The sequence below is a fragment of the Schistocerca gregaria genome, chromosome 3, assembly GCF_023897955.1.
Source record: "Schistocerca gregaria isolate iqSchGreg1 chromosome 3, iqSchGreg1.2, whole genome shotgun sequence".
NCBI classification, from domain to species: domain Eukaryota; kingdom Metazoa; phylum Arthropoda; class Insecta; order Orthoptera; family Acrididae; genus Schistocerca; species Schistocerca gregaria.
In genome coordinates this window covers 934,189,060-934,201,961 of record NC_064922.1, presented here as the reverse complement: position 1 = coordinate 934,201,961, position 12,902 = coordinate 934,189,060, and the positions used below count along the sequence as shown (strand labels likewise).

General features: G+C 44.2%; 1 protein-coding gene and 1 pseudogene across 1 annotated transcript in view; both read right to left on the bottom strand.

The window, feature by feature from the left end:
• LOC126355821 (spidroin-2) overlaps nucleotides 1–12,902 on the bottom strand; it is a 714,550-nt gene that overhangs the window by 97,526 nt on the left and 604,122 nt on the right. The window lies entirely within an intron of this gene.
• On the bottom strand, nucleotides 5,806–5,923 carry LOC126356714 (5S ribosomal RNA; annotated as a pseudogene).

The window sequence follows — 12,902 nt, the reverse complement described above, 5'->3', positions numbered from 1 at the left end:
GTCCCATCGCATTAGGCAAGGAAGTTGGCCGTGCCCTTGTAAGGAACCATTCCGGCATTTGCCTGAAGAAATTTTGGGAGATCACAGAAAGCCAGGATGCTTGAGCCCGATTCGAAATTCTTCCGAACAGCAGAAAACGATAGTTCTGCTTGCGTTTCTAGAGGTCATACTCCACACCCAATATCTGGCCGGCCGGAGTGGCCGTGCAGTTCTATCGGACGTTCGTATTAGGCCAAACGTAACGGAACAGGGATGATTTTAAACAAAATAAGTGAATTAATTCAAAATCATCACAAAGCGATAGAATCACGGATAGTAGCTCTGTATACAAAAAGGCTTAGAAGTCACAGTGGTCCTTAGTACCATGCGTGATATATGGAAGTAATTAACTCTTACTGGGGTAAACACTCTGCCTACTTTTCCAGCCGGCCGCTTTGGCCGAGCGGTTGTAGGCGCTTCAATCCGGAACCGCGCTGCGGCCACGGTGCATGGATGTGTGTGATGTCCTTAGGTTAGTTAGGTTTAAGTTCTAGGGGACTGATGAGCTCAGACGTTAAGTCGCATAGTGCTCAGAACTATTTGAACCCAATATCTGCATGGAGGAATGTTAATCTGCGGGCACGAAGGGCAGGAAACACCTTTGTTAAAATCGCGGGTCATCTAACAACGAGACCTTACGAACTGGCCGTCTTCGATTTTCTTCATACTTAAAGCTCATTGCCTGGACATCAATTCCCTGCAGCAGTAGGTCGTAATTCTGCGAAAAAAGCTTGAAGATTTCCTAGCAGTGTTACGTAGAAAACACGTCTAACATTTTAACACTGTCATTAATACCTGAGCGTGTAACAAAATAGGACAGGCTGCAACATCATGTGGGACATCTCACAATTAACGTACTGTAAACGCTTGCAGGAAACAGATGCAAAGCTACTCATGAAACATAATGTCTCTGACAGATTGTACCCTACATTGCCATCTGCGATGCGGACGCTGAAGCTATTCGCTGTTCAATAATGAGTTTTGCTTATAACGCTCCTAAACAGGGAACCGTTGAATAGTTCATACATTTGCTGATGATGCAAGTATTATAACCAAGCGTACTTGACTAACTTCAGCCCTTTAAAATGTAAATGATATTTTCTCCATCATGAAGAACTGGTTCTCTGCAAATGGAGTGTCGCTAAAACACGATACATGCAGTTCAGGTGAGCACAAAACCTGACCACAAAATTTAGAAATGATGCTTGAGAATTATAACACGATCCTCTGCCTCTCTGCTCTTTACGGCAATAATTTAAGTACTCGTTTTCTTTTCTCTATAATTTGAGGAAGCGAACAATGAAGGATTCGACTGAGAACAGTTATCAGCCAATGGTAGACTTACGCTTTATTACCGAAATCACAACATCTTTGCCACATGCTCCACCCACTGCACACACACTTCGTATTCTGTGCCGTGCATCTGTGACAGCATAAGTGAGACATACAGGGTGACAATTATTGAGCTACATGGGAAAAAGGTAAATTAGTTACAAACTACGGCGTGCCCACGCTTTATTCAACATGTAAACGCCACTACAGATATTAGGATTTAGGTTACGACATGTTCGATATGCCTGCCATCATTGGCGATTATGTGGCGCAGACGAATAGCGAAATTTTGCATGGCCCGCTGAAGCGTCGGAACATGGATGCTGTCGATCAGCTCCTGAATAGCTGTTTTCAGCTCAGCAATGGTTCTGGGGTTATGGCTGAACACCTTGTCTTTAATACAGCCCCAGACAAAGGAGTCGCCCGGAGAATACGGCGTCCAGCCGAGGCCCGTGCCAGTGGCCTCTGGGTACCCCACAGCCAGAACGCGGTCCCCAAAGTGCTCCTCCAGGACATCACTCTCCTGCTTCCATAGGGGTCGAGCTCCGTCTTGTCGAAATAAGGGTCTCTTTGGATAATGGTGATAAAACCTTCGCGTACCGTTCGGTAGTCACCGTGCCGTAAACGAATAGAGCACCGATAATTCCGTGACTGGACACTGCACACCACACAATCACCCGTTGAAGGTGAAGAGACTTCTTGATCGCGAAATGCGGATTCTCAGTACACCAAATGCACCAATCTTGCTTATTGACGAACCCATCCATTTAAAAGTGTGCTTCGTCGCTAAATCAAACCAGCATGCGCATATTTATTTCCACCATGCCACGTGGACAGTAGTGCAGTTCGAACGTCCTAACACAAACCGTTTGCAAGTTGTGACGATTTTATTTCATACAGTGCAATAACTGTCACCACATGTGTTTCAATATATCATGCAGATGCCTTCTACGAGTAGTAGGTTAGTTCCCACAATAAACAAGAAGTTGTGTCATTCACTTCGGAAGAATAAACGAACTGATTGAGAACACGACAACAGTAGCACTGTAATGGCTACTACACTGCTGTACCGGCGACACAGCATTATTATTATTATTATTATTATTATTATTGTTATTATTGGTACTACTACTACTGTTAGTAGTAGTAGATGTTGTTGTAGTAGTGGCAGTTGTGAGAAACAAACCATTGCCAGCAAGCAGTCTCCAATTTCACCCAGCTCGTAAGTAAGGAGTCCAGCAATCAAGTGCTCAAATTACAATTTGGTTGATTTTAATTGGGTTGTGGGTCGCGGCTGAAATAAGTGCCGCAAGGGAGTGGAGTGATGGAGAGGAAGGATGTTTGGTAACGAGTGCGTACACTCAGTTCAGATAGTTGGCTTGCTTTTCTGAGTAGAGTTGAAGTGTCGCAATGCAGTGAGAACTGTTTCATGATTTTGTAAATAATAAGAAACGTGAGTAGCACCAAAATTTCACTGACTCATTAATTAGTTACACATGTCCCGACACGTTTCAGTCTGTAGTCGCGGTTTATTTATTTTGTCCACTGGCAACCGGTTTCGGTACACAGCTACATGTTAAGGACACCCTCAAAATGTTTAGGTAGTCTCCTAGCACAGTTATCAACTGACACACGCACACTACTGGCCATTAAAATTGCTACACCACGAAGATGACGTGCTACAGACGCGAAATGTAACCGACAGGAAGAAGATGCTGTGATATGCAAATGATTAGCTTTTCAGACCATTCACGCAAGGTTGGCGTCGGTGGCGACACCTGCAACGTGCTGACAGGAGTAAAGTTTCCAACCGATTTCTCATACTCAAACAGCAGTTGACCGGCGTAGACTGGTGAAACGTTGTTGTGATGCCTCGTGTAAGGAGGGGAAATACGTACCATCACGTTTCCGACTTTGATAAAGGTCTGATTGTAGCCTATCGCGATTGCGGTTTAAGGTATCTCGACATTGCTGCTCGCGTTGGTCAGGATGCAACGACTGTTATCAGAATATGGAATCGGTCGGTTCAGGAGGGTGAAACGGAACGCCGTGCTGCATCCCAACGGCCTCGTATCACTAGCAGTCGACATGACAGGCAACTTATCTGCATGGCTGTAACGGATCGCGCACCCACGTCTCGATCCCTGAGTCTATACATGGGGTCGTTTGCAAGACGACAACAATCTGCACGAACAGTTCGACGACGATCGCAGCAGCACGGACTATGAGTTCGGAGACCGTGGCTGCAGTTACCCTTGACGCTGCATCACAGACCGGAGCGTCTGCAATGGTGTACTCAACAACGAACCTGGATGCACGAATGGCAAAACGCCTTTTTTTCCGATGAATACAGGTTCTCTTTACAGCATCATGATGGTCGCATCCGTGTTTGGCGACATCGCGGTGAACGCACGTTGGAAGCGTGTATTCGTCATCGCCCTACTGGTCTATCACCCGGTGTGATGGTATGGGGTGCGATTGGTTGCACGTCTCGGTCACCTCTTGTTCGCATTGATGCCACTTTGAACAGTGGACGCTACATTTCAGAGATGTTACTACCTGTGGCTCTACCCTTCATTGGATCCCTGCGAAACCCTACATTTCAGCAGGATAACGCACGACCGCATGTTGCATGTCCTGTACGGGCCTTTATATATACAGAAAATGTTCGACTGCTGCCCTGGCCAGCACATTCTCCAGATCTCTCACATAATTGGAAACGTCTTGTCTATGGTGGCCGAGCAACTGGCTCGTCACAATACGTCAGTCACTACTCTTGATGAACTGTGGTATCGTGTTGGAGCTGCATAGGCTGCTGTACCTGTACACGCCATCCAAGCTCTGACTCAATGCCCAGGCGTATCAAGGCCGTTATTGCGGCCAGAGGTGGTTGTTCTGGGTACTGATTTCTCAGGACCTATGCACCCCAAATTGCGTGAAAATGTAATCACGTGTCAGTTCTAGTATAATATATTCGTCCAATGAATACCCGTTTATCATCTGCATTTCTTCTCGGTGTAGCAATTTTAATGGCCAGTAGTGTATAGGTGTTGACGTTATTTTGCCTGTCCCCTGTAGGTATCATATGATTTCTGTCAGGGATAAGTGTCTCAGAAAGGCTGACTCAGGAGGGAGACGAAGACTCGCCAGGTGGGGCAACGGTCTCGCGTGCCCGGATCGAGCATCTGGGGTCGCGGCGCTGCCCTCCGGCGACGTGCGGCGACACGCCGCTCTCCGCTCTGCTCTCGTCTGGTCCGGCGCGGTCCGAGAGGCAGCCTAATGGCGCGCGGCGTAACCACGTTAGGCCGTGAAGCGAGATTAGGGCCGGCATTAGGCGGAGCGTGTAAGCGGCGCGGAGGCGCGTGCCCATCTCGGAATCGGCGCTCGTGCGGCGCCGCCGAAGTGGAGCGCCGCTGCCACACGGGGCTCCCTCGGGGCTCCGCGCGCGGACCGCTCCTTCTGCCGTCGAAACGTGTACTCGCCCGTAGGTCAAACTGTCCTGTGTGACGAAGCACCGTCATGTACGAATGCACAGTTTCGCGGCGATGTGTACCGATAAAATTTTCTCAGGCTGCCAGCCGCGTCCTGTGGTTTAAAATACACCAACTTCCTCAGACTTTTGAAGTGGTGACTCGACACAGTCATATTTGAATCGCTAAAAACTAAGTAAAAGAGTCATCTGTCAGAATACAGTTTTGAACACCACAGTGTTTAACTAGTCACAGTACAGTTACATGTAGCACACGGATCTTTTCTCCGACCTTTCAACTGACTTCCACATGTAAGAGGACCTACAGTTTAACGTAGAATCCGAACCACCATGCAACTCGACATTTTTTCGCAAGCTGCGACCCGTATATGTAATAAGTTTCCTTTAATTTACGTCCATGCTCACAATCTATTCTGTTTAACAGATTACCAGTTTCGGTCTTTAATGACCATCATCAGATCTGTCATAAACGTATTTGACTATGCTGCTGCTGATTCCGCATTTAACAGTTGACTATGCCCCTATGGCTCCAATGCGTTAGGACTTTGCTTTTATTAGACAGATCTGATGATGGTCATTAAAGACCGAAACCGGTAATCGGTTAATTAGAAAAGATTGTGACCATAGACGTAAATTAAAGGAAACTTATTCGACATTTTTTCACAACAACATACATTGTCGGAGGTGAATCAAGTGGTAAGTGACAGATTATAAAGTCCTAGGAAATCGAACCCGACACCTTTGCAGTCTGGCAATTAACGCCTTTTTTTAAAAAAAAGCACTCCGTTTTCAGGCCGTAAGTGGCCTAGAGAATGCGGATAGGAGGGGCGTGGGGTCAGCACACCGCTCTCCCGCTCGTAAGATGGTATTCTTGACCGAAGCCGCTACTATTCGGTCCAGTAGCTCCTCATTTGGCATCACGAGGCTGAGTGCACCCCGAAAAATGGCAACAGCGCGTGGCGGCCTGGATGGTCACCCATCCAAGTGCCGACCACGCCCGACAGCGCTTAACGTCGGTGATCTCAAGGGAACCGGTGTATCCACTGCGGCAAAGCTGTTGCCTACCGCTTTAAAAAAAAATTTAAAACTGAGACGTATTCTTTTTTTAAAAAATAAAGTTAATGTTGATTTCACTCTCAGTATCGAATGTACAACTCAATACTTCTTTCACGTATCAAGTCTGTTACATCAGTCTCACTTCACAGCTCATCATGTGGCATGTAAAACTCATACAAGTCACCCAGAGTACGTCAACCGTTGGGTCTGCTATCCGTTTACCATCTTTCGTGCTGAAAGAGGCTATGAAAGCTATCCATCTCTTCATCATTATATAAATCCTTATTAGAATTAGAAGTACAATCCGCTTTCACAATCTTAATTAGTGAGTTAGCTGAAAATTTATTACCCCTGTAGGTGTCAATCTTACCCTTGATCTCCACAGTCACACCGCCAATAATTACAACACTAATAATGCGTAAACACTGGTTGAGCCCTCAAGGGATAGAATGTGCGTGTTTGTCGTGCAGTATTTCTTTTGGCTGTGACGGACGTCATTTTAGCAGTATAGGTGAAATGCGCTTGTTTGTTATAATTCGCTTAGTGTAAAGTTGTAAACTGGTATAGCTTGATAAAGCCTTTAGCTGGTACATTGATTCGGGTGTCATTGTGAAGAGCTTTTGGGACACTACTAGGACCCCAAGAGAGAGAATGAAAATATTCGCCAGAATATAAGTGAAAATCGGTTTTAAATTCAAAATTACAAAATAATGGAAGATATCGTCTCATATGACTCATGGATATGCTCGGAATTACAGAGGAAAGTTCGCGTCGAAAGGAATCCAAAGAGCCTTAAGAGTCAATTGCCTAGCGAATGCGTGGGAAAAGAAGACCCAGAGCGATTACGTACCTGGCCCATCGCGCACGTCACTGCGTAGAATTATATTGAGCCCACGAAGCTCAGGTCATGTACGACTGTCATCTGCTTTCGGCCGCTGACTATTTTATGAAACATGTTACTGTGGATCATGCTAGTAGAGGTAATGTTCAAATGTGTGTGAAATCTTGTGGGACTTGACTGCTAAGGTCATCAGTCCCTAAGCTTGCACACTACTTAACCTAAATTATCCCGAGGGAGGACTCGAACCTCCGCAGGGACCAGCCGCTCAATCCATGACTGCAGCGCCTCATACCGCTCGGCTAATCCCGCGCGGCTGATCATGCTGGTCTCATCGATTATGGTACTACACACATCGCGAAACATCCCTCGGTACACGTCATGAGCCCAGACACACTTGCTGCATACGATAAAACTGACATTTATCTGTTCTGTAACTAATATACTATTCTGTGTAATCATTATATTAAAGAGATTATAATTAAATTATGTATTAATGCGAAACACCTGTTATGATTTTATCCCGACATATTCACGAAAAATTTACGACGCGATCCCGTGCACACACAGAAATGTTTTCATGAAGTTCAGGATACAACGATTCCGAAATCTTTCGGTAGATTTCGAGGTACCATAGGGTTGCTTTCATACGAGACAACTTGATTTCCAACGTTTCATAAAACAATAATTTCAGTAGTTGGTCCCCTCCCCCCCTCCCCCCCCGCCCCCTTGGAGTCCGCAAGGAGAGGAGGGGGGAGGGAGGGACAATTACGTCTCATACCCTTAGACTTAACGTAGCGTATTTGAGGTACAATGCAGTCATTATGAAAGTCTTTAATTCCTGAAATTCCAAAGGAAAAATAGAAATCTATATTAACAGCTCACACACTGAGACAACACCGTATTAAGATTCTCATGTTTGTCAGTTCTTCTGTTATCAGAGATAGCGTTGAACAAACGCTCAGACGAAATCCAGAATGGAAAATGGTTTTCTCCAGATATCTTCTGCTGTTGTCAACGGGATAATGAAGCAATGCAAATGATCGAAAATTTTTCTTGATGCATGCTGAACTCTTTTCTGTCCTACTGAAAGCTGACACAATTTCATACAGTTGAATTGGTAAGCGAATGACAGCAATGTGGAAGACGTGAAAATCAAAATCGCTGCAGGTACTCAAACAATCTCTCAAATAAGACACAATCGAACGACTTACCATAAAGCACAAAAATCCATAATACTGTAGTTAGACCGAAAATAATATGCGATACTGATAATGCTAGGTGATGAGTATGTCGTAACTAATGAAAATCCGCCCCCAACTCGATACGGAATTCGTCGTTAGCCGTATTTACTCCTTTATTACTTATTCGCAAGTGAATTCTTCCATCAAAACCATCGGCACTTTATTGAAATTACTAGGATTTTGCGATTGAAAACTGTGACCACACGGTTAACTTTTTGAGCTTTGGGGGCTATCTGCAGTTTTAAATGATGGAATGCACTTATAGTGAAAGATATTACAGTACGTGATGTATATTTCAATTCAAAGGACGCGTAAAAAATTCCAGCATTTCATACTGTATAGTATGTTTCAAACATTTTTTCGTGGAACTGAATTTAGAGGGAATGCAATACATGCTCAAGTCTGCTATGTACGAGTATTTCAGACTTCATTAAAGTATCAATGCTGAAGATAATGTTACGAATTGTTTCACTAATAAATCGTCCTCTTGTGTCGTAACTGTTACTCAATAAGTGTCACTAAAAGGACTCCATTTTCCCATTTTCTTTCCTGCTTGAAATACTACTTCTGTTTCGTCCTAACGCAGTACTAATTTCTGTTTCCAGTGGCTTGACACAAATACAAGCCAACGCTAAGTATTCTGGTATAAATAGCCGTCGATTGAAGATAAGCCCAAATACATTTTGCGCGGTAGCTGCGAGGACGTAGCTATATCGTTTGGGAATAAATTTTAATAATGGACAGGATGTCGTAATAGCCACGGCAGTGAAAAACTAGCAGTCAGCGACTTTAATCCCGCGTCCGCGTTATTGCAGATTGAACGATACGCGGAAATTTCATCGGCGACAGCTCTTGGAGCCTAATTAGGTGCTCAACGGAGCTAATTACCACCTCCAAGAAATTGATAGCCCTCCACATTTATGGTGCATCGGTCGGGAGAATAATTGTCACGAGTGCTGTCATTTCCTTTTATTCCAGTAAATTCGTATCTATTAGGCAGAAATTACCATGTGTCGTCGAAGGGCGAAGCTAACGTTTTGCATGCACAACTCTGTAGTATGAGCAAAATAAAAGTGGTACAAAACAGCTGTATACATCGTCATAGCTAGAAATTGCTTCATGCAACAGTGGAGGAACACCTCTTACAGACATCTCCATACATTATGAAATATATCGTATCGAATTTGGAAGGTCCTGAGTGGTTCCTTCCATTGGAACATGATCTGTGCCGTTTATAACCACGAGAAATTCAACATAAGAGTTCGTAATTTGTCTTCCCGCGGTTCGTCCAGCCAGACGTGCAGCTTATTTCACTTTCATACCAGTCTCTACGATGTGGTCAACTCTGGTGCGTTCTCGTACCGATTTATTCGTTTTCCTGTCCTCTCTTGTTGACAAGTACGCTTGAATTTAAGCCCGATGTCACGCTGATATCACAACTGACAGATCAACCCGACTGCAGTCTTTATGCTCCAAACATACTAAGTATTTACACTTGAATGCAGTAACAGATTTTCTGAATGAAATCTACGTTTATTATCCCACTTCTTTCTTTCTGTGCGTCTTTTTGTTGTATGTTTCTAAGTTCATGAAATCATCAAATTTCGAAGTCATCATCAGACAAATTAAGATTTAATAATCGTCAAAACATCAGTGAGTGCTTCTAGATTTACAAAAACTGTTATTTCCAAACAAATGTGACGATTTTGCAGTGTCGCAATTAGACCTGGTACAAAACAAGAAATATTCTGTAAAGAAGAATGTTTTAGATTCTAAAGATATGAGTATAAACAACTAAATCCACTGATTGTCTAACCTAAAAGTATTGCATCGTGAAGATTAAAAGTATATGAGTGCAAAGGCCAAAACAGTACACAAAGTGAAAAATGGCGCGGGCTAGTGTGCCATATCGACGGAACTACAGAAGTTGATGATTGCGACAAATCTGGATGGGCAGTGGGTAGGAAGGAGACAATGAAATGTGGGGAGAGGGAAATATATAATTTGTAACAAACATGTGTTTATCGATAGCCAGAATTTCCAGTTATCTTACGTTTCTGCCTTTACTTGATCTGTGGAGAACATCCCATTTAATTTCATAAGAATGACATTCAATCACAGCATGCTCACCAAAGGTGGAATCATTCTTTTTTAACCTCTAATTGAAAGTTCACTGATGTATAAAACTCTTCCAAGACCGCATAGAAACCATAGTGTCAGACACTACCACAACTACATTCGTATACACGTCAACCACGAATAACGTATTGAACTTAATTTCTTTTCCAAAGTGTCAGCTCCGGTACAAATTCAGTCTTGAGCCTGTTGTATCCTATCGCTTATGCAAAGACTTGGGTTTTCTTTATTTCCACTCTTCAGCACATCATCTACGAAATATAGCTGTAAGCTTCAGCGAGACTCCTCAGATGCCTACTGACTGCCGTTATGTGGCATACATCGAGGGCAGGTAAGTACTTCGGTTTTTGGCTCAGACTCAGCGTTTCAATGTCACTCTATTCGATATTTTTTTTTATTTAATTCTGGTTGTTCTTTTCACTCAAAAATCAGGGCACTTTAAATATGACAGCTGGAAATTCTCTAACTTATTCACAGTTGTAGTCTCATATATTTGAGATGCTGAAATACACATTTAGCGTCCAGGCTAACACACACCCCTCTACAAAAATTTGGCAATGTAGCACGGTGGTTAACACAATGGGCTTGGATTCGGGAGTATCGGCCATCTTGATTTAGGTTTCCCGTGGTTTCCGTGGGTCGATTAAGGCGAATATCTGAATTCTTTTGACTCAATTTTGTTGTCCTATCCAGACCTGAACTTCTCTTTAATAACATCGTCATCGAAGAAGTGGCAATCCCTTGGCTCTCTTTTCCTTTAAACCACAATTTGTTCATTCGGGGTGAATAATGAGTCTCTGATATCTGATCACATTTATGGATGCATGGAATCGTGCCATTATTTTAGACGTGTGCATTTCGTAACGTACGGTCCTCGCACGTCGGCGCTGCCCCTCCATAAATTTCTACTCTTCATCTCTGAAGTGAGAGTATGATAAATACGCTACGTCCATTATAGACCGAGTTATTAAAGTCTGAATCGTTGCAGTAGAAAATCTCTCTCATTTGGGCGCGATTGTTAGCCTCAATCCAGGCATGGATTTTGGTCACATGTTCACCTCATTAATAGTAGTAAAATGCACTCGTCTAGTCCAAAACTATGTTATCGGAGGCTAGTCTAAAACTATTTACAATTTTGAATTTTTCGATCTTCTGTTTCTAAGTAACTGACAGAGTAGCCGTTCTGCATATTTGCTAGTTCGTTTGATATGAACACACTGCCTGAACAGACCACTGAAACACCCAGAAGGGTAAGAGGAAACTTTTCGGATGGACAGGGTAGGTGACGTTATTTCAGTTATTACAACACACAGTCATATCTGAAAAGAACCTGGCAGTATAGCCAACCTGCCAGTAAGACACGTTACCCTCTCTGTCCTGGATGCACGCTCTGATTCTGTTGGGAAGGGTGTCGCAAGACCGTTGTATCCTCACCTAAGGCAAGATGGGCCACTACTGTTGTGACTGGTCCTTGATATTCAAGATCGTGGCACTGGGACGGAACTGACGTCCTAGCTGGTCCCACACACGTTCTGTAAGGGGACAGATCCAGTGACCTTGCTATCTACGGGAGTGTCTCAACACCATGCAGACAGTTCACAGAGACACGTGTTGAGCGTGGACGAGCATTGTACAGTTGAAAAATGGTACCATTATAGTGTCACAACAGAGGTAACTTATGAGGACGCAGGATGTCCGTGAGGTACCGTTGGGCCGCCAGCGTTCCCTCACTAACTACCAATTGCGACCTGAAACCATACTAGATGGCTCCACATTCCCTGATACCGCTGTACCTCATTGGAAGAGTAGGACTTCTCCTCAGGTAGCTGCGATATTCGCCGAAGATGGTTATCAGGGGTAGTGCAGAACCGCGGTTCATCGTTGAACACGATACGATGCCGTTAGTCAGTAGCCCATGCAATGCCATGAAATGGCAGTTCTCAAGTCCAGCTGCTCCTGGTCTCGGGCAAATGGAATGGGGTGACACAGATACTGAAGGGAGTCCAGTACTTGCTCTCAGATGGCAGGCTCAGATGTGAAAGGTTTACCATTTCCTTGGAGCACAATTTGGCTATCCCTTCTTGAGGTAGTGAGACGTGGCCGACTGGAACCCTGAAGATGGGCATCCTTACCCTCACACTTCCATGTAGTTCACCATCGGGCCACTGCCACGTCCGAATGTCCTACGAATCTGCATGTTGCACCATCCGACCAAATGGAAACCCACAATGAGGCCCCTTTGAAACTCCGTCGTATGCTGATAACGCTGGCTCGCACGAGTACACGGCATCTCCGTGTCCTCCACAGTGATCACACAGCATCTGGCGCTGATCACGCTCCTTACGTAATCACACCACGAGGCCTGGTCAGAACACTAAACACAAACAACATTAATGCGCAGTGGTGGCCGTTCTACCTATCAGAGAGAATTGCAGCTCTAAACATTTACATTCCCATCTATGGCATGTACTTGTAGGGAGGTACATTGAGATCCGACCATGTCATGTGAGTGCTTCACTTTTTTTATCAGGCAGTGTAGATTCAAGTCATAATTTTTGTTAAGTTCTATCAGTGCCTACTGCTGACGACTGCTTGTATAAAAGTAAAAAAAAAATACTGAACCTTCAGTAAGTAATCCATCATAATAGATTCCCTGTCGATAAAATCAACGCTGTGCTATCTAAAACCAGAGTGAAAAGTTTGTACGACCTTGCTTTTCAGTGAACGTACAACTAAGGGAAGCCCTTGACGAGATGGCCGAGGTTAT